Raw genomic sequence first — 9,534 nt, forward strand, 5'->3', positions numbered from 1 at the left:
CCTGGAAACCACTTATCTTTTTACTCTCTTTATAATAAGTTTTTCCTTCTTTAGAATGTCATACAGTTGAAATCATATAATATGTAACTTTTTCAGACTGGCTTCTTTCCCTTAACAATATGTGTTTAAGGTTCCCCCTTGTCTTCTTGTAGCTTGATAGCTCATTTCTTTTTATCACTGAATAATACTCCATTGCATGGATGTACCACAGTTTGTTGATCCAGTCATCTACTGAAGAATATTGTGGTTGCCTCCAAGTTTTGGCAGTTATGTGTAAAGCTGCTATAAATATTCGTATGCATGTTCTTATGTGCACATAAGCTTTCAGTTCACTTGAGTAACTACCTAGGAGCATGACTGCTGGGTCTTATGATAAGCCTGTGTTTAGCTTTGTAAGAAACTCCCTACTATTTTCCAAACTGGCTATCCCATTTTTGCATTCCCACCAGTGATAAATGAGAATTCTGTTGCCCTCCATGCACCAGTATTTGGTAGTGGAGGGGAGTGTCTTTAAGATGCAGCCTTGATTGGATATGTGCAGGTCATAGATGTGGGTGGGAGATGATGCTTGATTCTCAGGGTCTGACTGTTAAGTGAGAAACTGAAGAGCGGTGGCAAAGACTAAAGGGACGTCAACTGAATCTTCACTTTATAGCCAGGATTCCAGACTTAGAGATTCCCCTTTAAAATTTGTCATCTGGCTATTTCAGTCTTATATCTCATGATCTATCTTAAATCAAATGAAGAAGAGTAGTTTTCCATTTTTGGGATATTTTATTTATTATTATTTTTTTATTATGTTAATCACCATACATTACATCATTAGTTTTTGATGTAGTGTTCCATGATTCACTGTTTGCGTATAACACCCAGTGCTCCATTCAGTACATGCCCTCTTTAATACCCATCACCAGGCTAACCCATCCCTCCACCCCCCTCCTCTCTAAAACCCTCAGTTTGTTTCTCAGAGTCCATAGTCTCTCATGGTTCGTCTCCTCCTCTGATTTCCCCCCCTTCATTTTTCCCTTCCTTCTATCTTCTTCTTTTTTTAACATATAATGTATTATTTGTTTCAGAGGTACAGGTCTGTGATTCAACAGTGTTACACAATTCACAGCACTCACCATGGCACATACCCTCCCCAATGTCTATCACCCAGGCACCCCATCCCTCCCACCCCCCACCTCTCCAGCAAACATCTAGAATATTCATTGATAGTGATAATATATTTAGATTTCCACATTTGAAAACAAATATTAGTTAAAATATCTAATATCTTTATATAGGCAAGTTGCATTTTAGCTTACGACACTTAATCTTTCAGGATTTTAGTTTCTTTACATATAGGAAAACCTCCAAGAAACCACTAGTGTTTCTTTCAGGTCAGAAAAGCTAGCCTCGTGTAGTCTGATAAAGCCTAGGGTTGTCTAATAGCAAACTCAGTTATCTAGGTGTGTAGACGCTGAACTTGTCTGTAAATAACAGCAAAACAAATACCCAGAGTGAGTAAAACCATCAAAATCAAACATAGAAAAACCCTCTGCCAAAATGTAAAATGGCATAAATGTTTACTTATATATAATTTGTTCTCTAAATTAGTGATGAACTCTAACATAATCATAAATGTCTACCCAATTATAACTCTAGGCTCATCACTTAATATACTTGTATCACAGTGTACACATCTTGAAGGTGGTGAATATTTCAGTTGCCTTTTATTTAGTTTTAAAGCTCTAAGACGCTCCAGGACTGCCAAGAGGAATGTGAATCACCACATGGCATCAGAAGCAAAGTAGAGAAATATCGTAGTGATTATTTCTTCTTGCAGTTCTTTTAAGAATGACCACGGTTATGGGGAGTCCAGCTGTTTATGTTTGAAACTATATTTTTACTTTGTAGTTCTACCAGTGATCTAATAAAATCAACTTGTTTTATAACTGTATTTATACTTCTTATTCAAAATTAGTAGCCCTGAAATTCTTCATGAACCAGCAAAGAAATCCATTTAATTTCACTTATTAGGATATCAGGTTAGTGAGAAGGTGTTTAGTTTCTCAGTCTAGGAATTTGAGCAGATACAGTGCTTTCATGGGATGTAGTCATATATGATGTGGTAAACTTGTACCCCACTCTATGACTTCTTTAGTAACCTGTAACATTTTCTAACCCAGTAGATGTAATTACTATTTCATTTATAAATTTTGATATTTTTGGCTTTTTATGTGGGAGCATATCATGGGGAATCTCTATACATGTTGATTGCTTGTGGTAGATTTCCACAGATGATGATAGGTTGCATAATGCTGATTGATCATGTTGAGGGGACTCTATAAATTCTGTGTTTTAAGTGTCCAAGTAAATTTTGTCACTCTCCTAAATTCCACCCTAAGACAAAGTTTATTAGTTTCTATGCTGATATAGCATATTCCTAAATGAATTTTACTGTCATCCATGTTCATTTTCTGATAGTGTTCTGTGACCAGCCATTTTTATGCAGAACTTACATTTGGTACGTGTTTAATCAGAATTCATAATAATGGACCATTCTTGCTATACCATCACAAGGACATAGATTCTGATTTATGTTTCTTTTGGTGGTAATCTATTTTTACACATTCACTTCTAAGTTTCCTTGGGATTTTAAGTGTAAGCTGAGGCTAAAGTGTGCCATTGTACATGGAACTCTGGGACGCTTTGCTCTATAGAAAATAAAAGAAACTTCTTAGAATGTTCTTATGGTAGGCAACAAAGTATTCTATTTGGTAGAATGAGCCTTATGGAACATGGATGATGCACTGATTACTGAGAATATCATAAATTCTCTGAAAAATCTTTGCTTCTGCAAACAATGTCAGTAGGGATGTTGGTATTATTAAGCTGAAAACTGAAGGGAGCAGTAATAGGAGAAATAGTGATTTGGAGCCCACTGATTATATCAGCATTGCCCCAAGTGATTATGTACTCTATTGAAGGCAATTGTGCTGATGAGTTCATGAATCAAAGAGTACACTGTGATACACTGCTGTATCAAAAAGTTCTTTGTGGATTTGTTTTAAATGTAAGGACAAATGGGAAAATTTCAGGTATCAACTTTGAATAAGCTCAGTTTTAATTGATTGCTGAAATATGAGTAGCCTGGATTTTTTTAAAGATTTTATTTATTTATTTATTTATTAGAGAGAGAGAGAGAGAGAGAGAGCATGAGCAGGAGGGGGGAGAGGGAGAAGCAGGCTCCCTGCTAAGCAAGGAGCCTGATGTGGGGCTGGATCCCAGGACCCTGGGATCATGACCTGAGCTGAAGGCAGACGCTTAATGACTGAGCCACCCAGGTGCCCCTGTAGCCTAAATTTTTAAAGCAATTTCACATAACTTGACAAATATCATAAATAGAAGAATAAATGAAGAAATATAGCAAATGGCATGCGATGTATTTTTTTGTGTGTATAGGTGAGAGGTAGAAATATAGATGAATTTATTTGCTAGTGAAATAGATATTACGGGCATCGTGAAAGCCTCCTTGAGAATGGGTGGAATGATGATTTCTGGTGAGAAGCATGCTTCATGCCTTGCTGGACTTTTACAGTAAACCTCTTCTTTGGTATCACTTCTCCCAAGTTTTTTTTTTTTTTTTTCCTCTCTCTTTTCTCTCTCCTACAAACAATTGAACCTCACACTGAGTTAGTGTGTCTCCAGCTGAATGTCTAAACCCTTCTGAGCTGCTATTTTTGGGAAAAGTAATTCAGTGATTTCTGGCACACAGAAAGTTTTCGTGTGTATGTGTGGGGTGGAGGCTGGGAATCACGAAGAGAAGGGAGAATTTGTAGTTTCAATGAAGCACAGAGGAGAGGTGAAACTTTTTATCATGTGGCTTAAATTTTTAGTGGCAAAAGTCACAATGAGTGTGAAGCTAGCTATAGCTAACAAGTAGAATTGACGGGGGGGCCTTTCTTCAGGGATTTGACTGGTAGTTTCGTCAGTTGGCCATTTCAGTAGTGATATTTACTCTTTCATATAAGAAGTTATGTGTTAATCACCTGCTTGGCAAGGCCAAGTTTTGGACACTGTTTTAGAACACCCAGAGGGGATGGCCTAAGGATACTCAGATTTTCCATATTTCAGAGCTGCTTCAGTGAACCAGAGTGCAACAACCCATTTTCCCCTCCCACACTCTGGTTTACAACCACTGAGACAAAACCAAAAGTCAACTGAGGTGGAAAAATAGCTCTGCGTTTGATGACCTATCAGTGAAGAAAAAAAAGGTCTTTAAAAAATTCATGCCAGAGTGTAATACACAGATGCTGTTGTCTTATTAATGTCATTTCACAGCTGCTGGACCATTCCTTATGCACATGTATTGTAGAAAATCAGTGTGCATAGCTTGTGTAATAATATGCATTCCAAGTAAGAATTTTTTTAAAAAGTATTTCAACCTAGAAAGATTAGTCCTGGAAGATGCTAGTCTTTATTTAAGATCCTTCAGGAGTATCACGCAAAAATCTTTCTCTCTTGATTGAACAAAGAAAAATGTATTCCCTGCTATATTAATAAAGTGCTTTTCCCTCTTAAGGACTACAAATCACTATGCTTGCTGTTTATACCTGTGCTGTAATTTATGAGATAGTGTACCAAGAACATTTTGGAACTGATATTTTAAGGATACATGGTTAAGTTAAAAGTTGAATCAGAAAATATCAGCAACAACAATAACAGGAACAACAAAAACACAAAGCTGCAAACAAACCTACTTAGCTTTCTTCAGACCCCTGTAGGCAACATGGCTTTGGCCAAATAATAATGTATCAATTTAGATGTTTAAATTTGTGTAAATGCAAATTCAGTTGATTGCATCGGTCATGGAAGTAGTCATGAAATTCCTTCTGGGTTTTCCGTTTAACCGTGTAAAGAGATTCACCTGTACGCACAATTTGGGCTTTATGTAATAGTTTTCATTATTACTAGAATTCACAGGTTAATGGCCTTGTTTAAAATGCCACATTAAGTTCTACATTTTCTCATAGGCAGCTCTGTACATTGCGAGAAGGAAATAGAGAAAAGACTGCTTTTGAATAGTCTGCTGCCATTTCTGCTCCAAGTGTTCAATGTAGCCTTGGTTGGTTTCCTGACTCCAATCTATGTTTTTTCAGCCTTTAAATTATTTTCTGGAAGGCCACAATATTTTTTGGTTCAGACATTTCAACACCATAAAACAAAGATGCAGTTTGTTTCAAACTAAAGCCTACTGTTGTTTTATCAGTCTATTAAATAATTTTTCAAATCCAGTAGTAGTTTCTAGTAAAAATACTATTTTTGTTATTACAGTAATCATTTTCAGGAGAATTAGTCTTAGGGAAATTATGTCTTTCTTTTATAAATAATTCGTACAGTATTGAATGTATTTCATATATTTTATGAAGTATGTATTGTTGAATGATGCATGAGAGGGAATGGTTTATTTCTTTCTTTCTAGTCTTTCTATTTCTTTCCTTTCTTTTTATTTATTAATGGTGGAAATTGTAGTGCTTTTGCATTTCATGAGGACAAGGGACAAGTTGCAAGTAGAAAAATATGATTTCTAAATAAATCAAAATAGGTTACTGATATTTTTTTTTAGCACAAGTACTTTAGTATAAACATTCAATTGCCGTTTAATTTTTTCAACATTTGCATTCTAAGCATTTTTTTCTTTTCGATGGAAGGCTAGAGGAACAAAAGATTAATTTTTGATATTTTAAAGTAATAGGTAACTTAGATTGAGAGGACAAATAGTAGTCAACACTTCCGAGTAGCAGTGTCTGACAGGTAGGAAATGGAATTTTCTTTAGAAAACTTGAACATCTTCCTGAGATTGACTTATCATAAATGAATAGAAAGTTTATGCAGTCTTGATAAGAATGCTTTCATTCATATTTCTTAAGCATCTGAGAGATGTGAATATACTTTTCTAAAGTTTGGAAATAAAGGGGCTTATTTTTTAACACACTGTGAAAGGAGAGACCACAAGAAAGTTACTTAGACAAATGTTTTCAAAGTTAAACAAAGGGAGTCTGTTAGAGTGGGCAGGTGAGAGCTTGAAGAATCTTTGGTAAGGACTTTGTAAGTGACTACATCTATGCTGCTTTTGCTAAGTAGATACAAAATAATTTTCTTACTGATTTTCATGTAAGTGAAAAGTGAAGGGGGTTTTGCCAACAATTTCTTCTTTGGAGTACATTTTTAAAATCCAAAGAAGTTATTAAGATATAATTTAAAACTAAATTCATTGTTTTTTTTTTTTAATTTTATTTTTTAAAAATGTTTACATTTAATTCATTTTATATTATTTATTTATTTTTTCCCAGCCCTATGTTAATATCAAGCAGCCTCTAAATAACTCCTGATTTATTAGCTTTCAAAAATTTTATTGCAATTTATTTAAATTCCTTCCAAGTCAAATTATATATTATACACATATGATATTTTGATTTTATAATTGGAGAATTTTTTATCCCTCCAGTTGAGGTTTATTAAATGTTTACAAATTCCTGAGAGCAGTAAGCATTGTATTATAAAACAGTAAGCCAGCTCACAAGACTCAAGTGAACTCGGCTTTATGGTTGAATACCTTTTATGTTTTTCAGTCTTAAGGCAGCTTATTAAAATTGATTATTTCCTTTCAGTAAATATCTGGTGACATTCAAATTTGATAATTAAAATCCAGAAGCACTCAAAAAAGAATGCCTGTTTTTAGTTTCATAATAACAATACTCCCAACAAAGAAGGTTGATGAATGATGTCTTTCAAGCAGCAGATTTGTTATTTAGTTAAAGACAGCTCCTTTGGCACTTTCTTAAAAAACTAAATTGAAGTCTGTTTATAAAACAGACAAGCTGCAGTAATAATCATATAGCTTGAGGAATGCTTGAAAATCTAGCCCAAGAAGCGCCGTTTTTTGTTTTTTTTTTTCTTCCCTAGTGATTTAACAAAGTGGAGTTTCCAGGAATCCAAACAGATTAGCATCCAGCACTAATTGGGTAGGTCATAAAATAGTACTCATGTTGACTATTTTGAAATAAAGTGCTTCAGAAACACTCAGTTTTCTAAATCCATTTTTAATATTAATCTTTTGTTTCTTTAAGCTATTAGAACATGAGTTCTTATTCGAATTTGCATTTATACATCAATTGTTTATAGATGTGCTGATTATAGCAGGATACACCTATGAGGGAATTACAAAACGTATTCATTTATGGATTCAGATAATAGAGATTGAGGCTGCTTGGTTTGGTAGGATCATTGAAGAAAAGATAATTTAGACTTATTATTGAACTATATTACTTTGAACATCTGATCATTTGATCTTGTAATCCTAGGTAATCAAACATACGTAAGTGTATTAGTTTCCTAGGGTTGCCATAAGAAAATGTTATAAGCTGAGTGGCTAGAACAACAGTTTATGTTGTTTAAGTTGATTCTCTCACAGAAATTGAGCCCAGAAGTCTGAAATCAAGGTGTCAGCAGGGCTGTGCTCCTTTCAGCTCTAGGGCGGATGCTTCCAGGACCCTTTTAGTTTCAGTAGCTCCAGGCTTTCCTTGCCTTCTAGCAACACAACTTTAATCTCTGCCTTAGTCATCACAGGGTGTTCTTGTCCCTCTGCATATGTCCCCATTTCCCTCTTCTTAACAAGGATGCCAATCAGACTGGATGGGGCCCAGCCTAATGACTCCATCTTAACTTTATTACATCTACAAAGATCCTGTTTCCAAATAAGGCCACATTTAAGGTAGGGTTGAGGTTAAGATTTCAATGTATTTTTATTTGTTTTTTAGAGAGAGAAATAGAGAGCGGGGGGTGGGGGGCAGGGCATGTAGGGGCAAAGGGAGGGGGAGAGAGAATCTCAAGCAGACTCCGCACCCAGCGTGAGCCCGACACGGGGCTTGATCTCATGACCCTGAGTTCATGACCTGAGCCGAAATCAGGAGTCAGGTGCTCAACCAACTGAGCCACCCAGGTGCCCCAAGATTTCAATGTATCTTTTTAAGGGACACAATTCAACCCATAACAGTGACCAAATAAATAGTATAAAATTTATACTCAGGAGAAGAAAATGGAAACTCATTAGAGTATATGTCATGAGAAGTATGGAAGACTTTTCTCTATTGAAGATAATGACAAACAAATTACTTAAAACATTTTTTTGAAAGACCTATAGGTTAAATAGTTTTTGTAATTTTTTTCGTATTTATAATAAAAAGCATGGTGAATTACTTTCTTGATTAATTTTTATGCATATATTAAAAACGTGGTGTGACTCCTTCAATATTTTTATATATATCGACATAAATATATTTATAAATACCTTGTTACAACAAACGTTCTTACTGATTTCAATGTTATGTCTCTCTTCAGAAATTATTAATACTACAAATTTGTATATTTAATTAAAGGTTATAATATTAATAGCCCTGATTATCACTTGATTAAGATTCCCTGTTTTACTCTTTTATTTTGTGATAAAAACTCTGGAGGATTAATTAAAATAGTTGATTATGACTTACATCATCGTTGCTAAATCTGCTTACAAAGTTTTCTGTATTGCAAATTAAAAAAAAAGAGGTGTGAGGTGTGTTCCATGTTGGCATAGAGAAGGCTACACTTCCCATCCACTTTGTACCTTTAATATTAAGATAAAGAGTATTGTAAGTATGGACTTCAAATTAAGACTTTAGGGAATAAATTCAAGGATCTTAATTTAAACGAGTAAATAATTGTTTCTACAAGTGGCATATTGAATAGTTTAGACCAGGGTTAGCAAACTGTATAGAGCTAGATAGTAAATATTTTAGATTTTAGATTTTGCCACATGGTCTCTGGCAACTACTCAGCTGTGCCTTTATAGTAGGAAAGCAGACATAGACCATATGTAAATGAATTGGCATGGATGTGTTCTAATAAAACTTTATTTACAAAAAAGCATATGGTAGACATGCTGTATCTACCACAATTGGCTGTCGGTTATAGTTTGCCAACTCTTGGCTTAAAGTATTAATCTCATTTTTGGACAGTAAAATTTTGAAAATGTTTTATCAACATAACCAAGTATGTAAGTTGCATGAATTAAGAATGTGTTTGGCTAAAAGTAACAATACCTAAGCAACAGTAGTTCAGGAGTATAGGGATATATATTTCTCAACAGTGCTGCCAGAGACTCAAGCTTTCTGGCTTTGTAATCTCCTCCCTTAGTTGGGTTTGTCCTCGTTCTAGTCACTTCATGGTTGTAAAATTTCTGCTGTGGTTTTATCCTTGTTAAGGCCACTAGACAGGAAAAAAGGGCAGGGCAGCACCAGATATGTCTGTCCTCTTTTTTTTTTTTTTTTTTAAAGATTTTATTTATTTATTTGACAGAGAAAGACACAGCGAGAGAGGGAACACAAACGGGGAGTGGGAGAGGGAGAAGCAGACTCCCTGCCGAGCAGGGAGCCCGATGCGGGACTCGATCCCGGGACTCCAGGATCATGACCTGAGCCGAAGGCAGTCGCTTAACCAACTGAGCCACCC

General features: G+C 35.2%; 1 protein-coding gene across 2 annotated transcripts in view; it reads left to right on the top strand.

Annotated features, from left to right (window-relative positions):
• The window catches only part of CBLB (Cbl proto-oncogene B), a 222,024-nt gene that overhangs the window by 15,303 nt on the left and 197,187 nt on the right, over positions 1-9,534 (top strand). The gene's annotated exons all lie outside the window — the stretch shown is intronic.

This window comes from Leptonychotes weddellii, chromosome 1, assembly GCF_054177405.1.
Source record: "Leptonychotes weddellii isolate Sample4059 chromosome 1, ASM5417740v2, whole genome shotgun sequence".
In the NCBI taxonomy this organism is placed as follows: domain Eukaryota; kingdom Metazoa; phylum Chordata; class Mammalia; order Carnivora; family Phocidae; genus Leptonychotes; species Leptonychotes weddellii.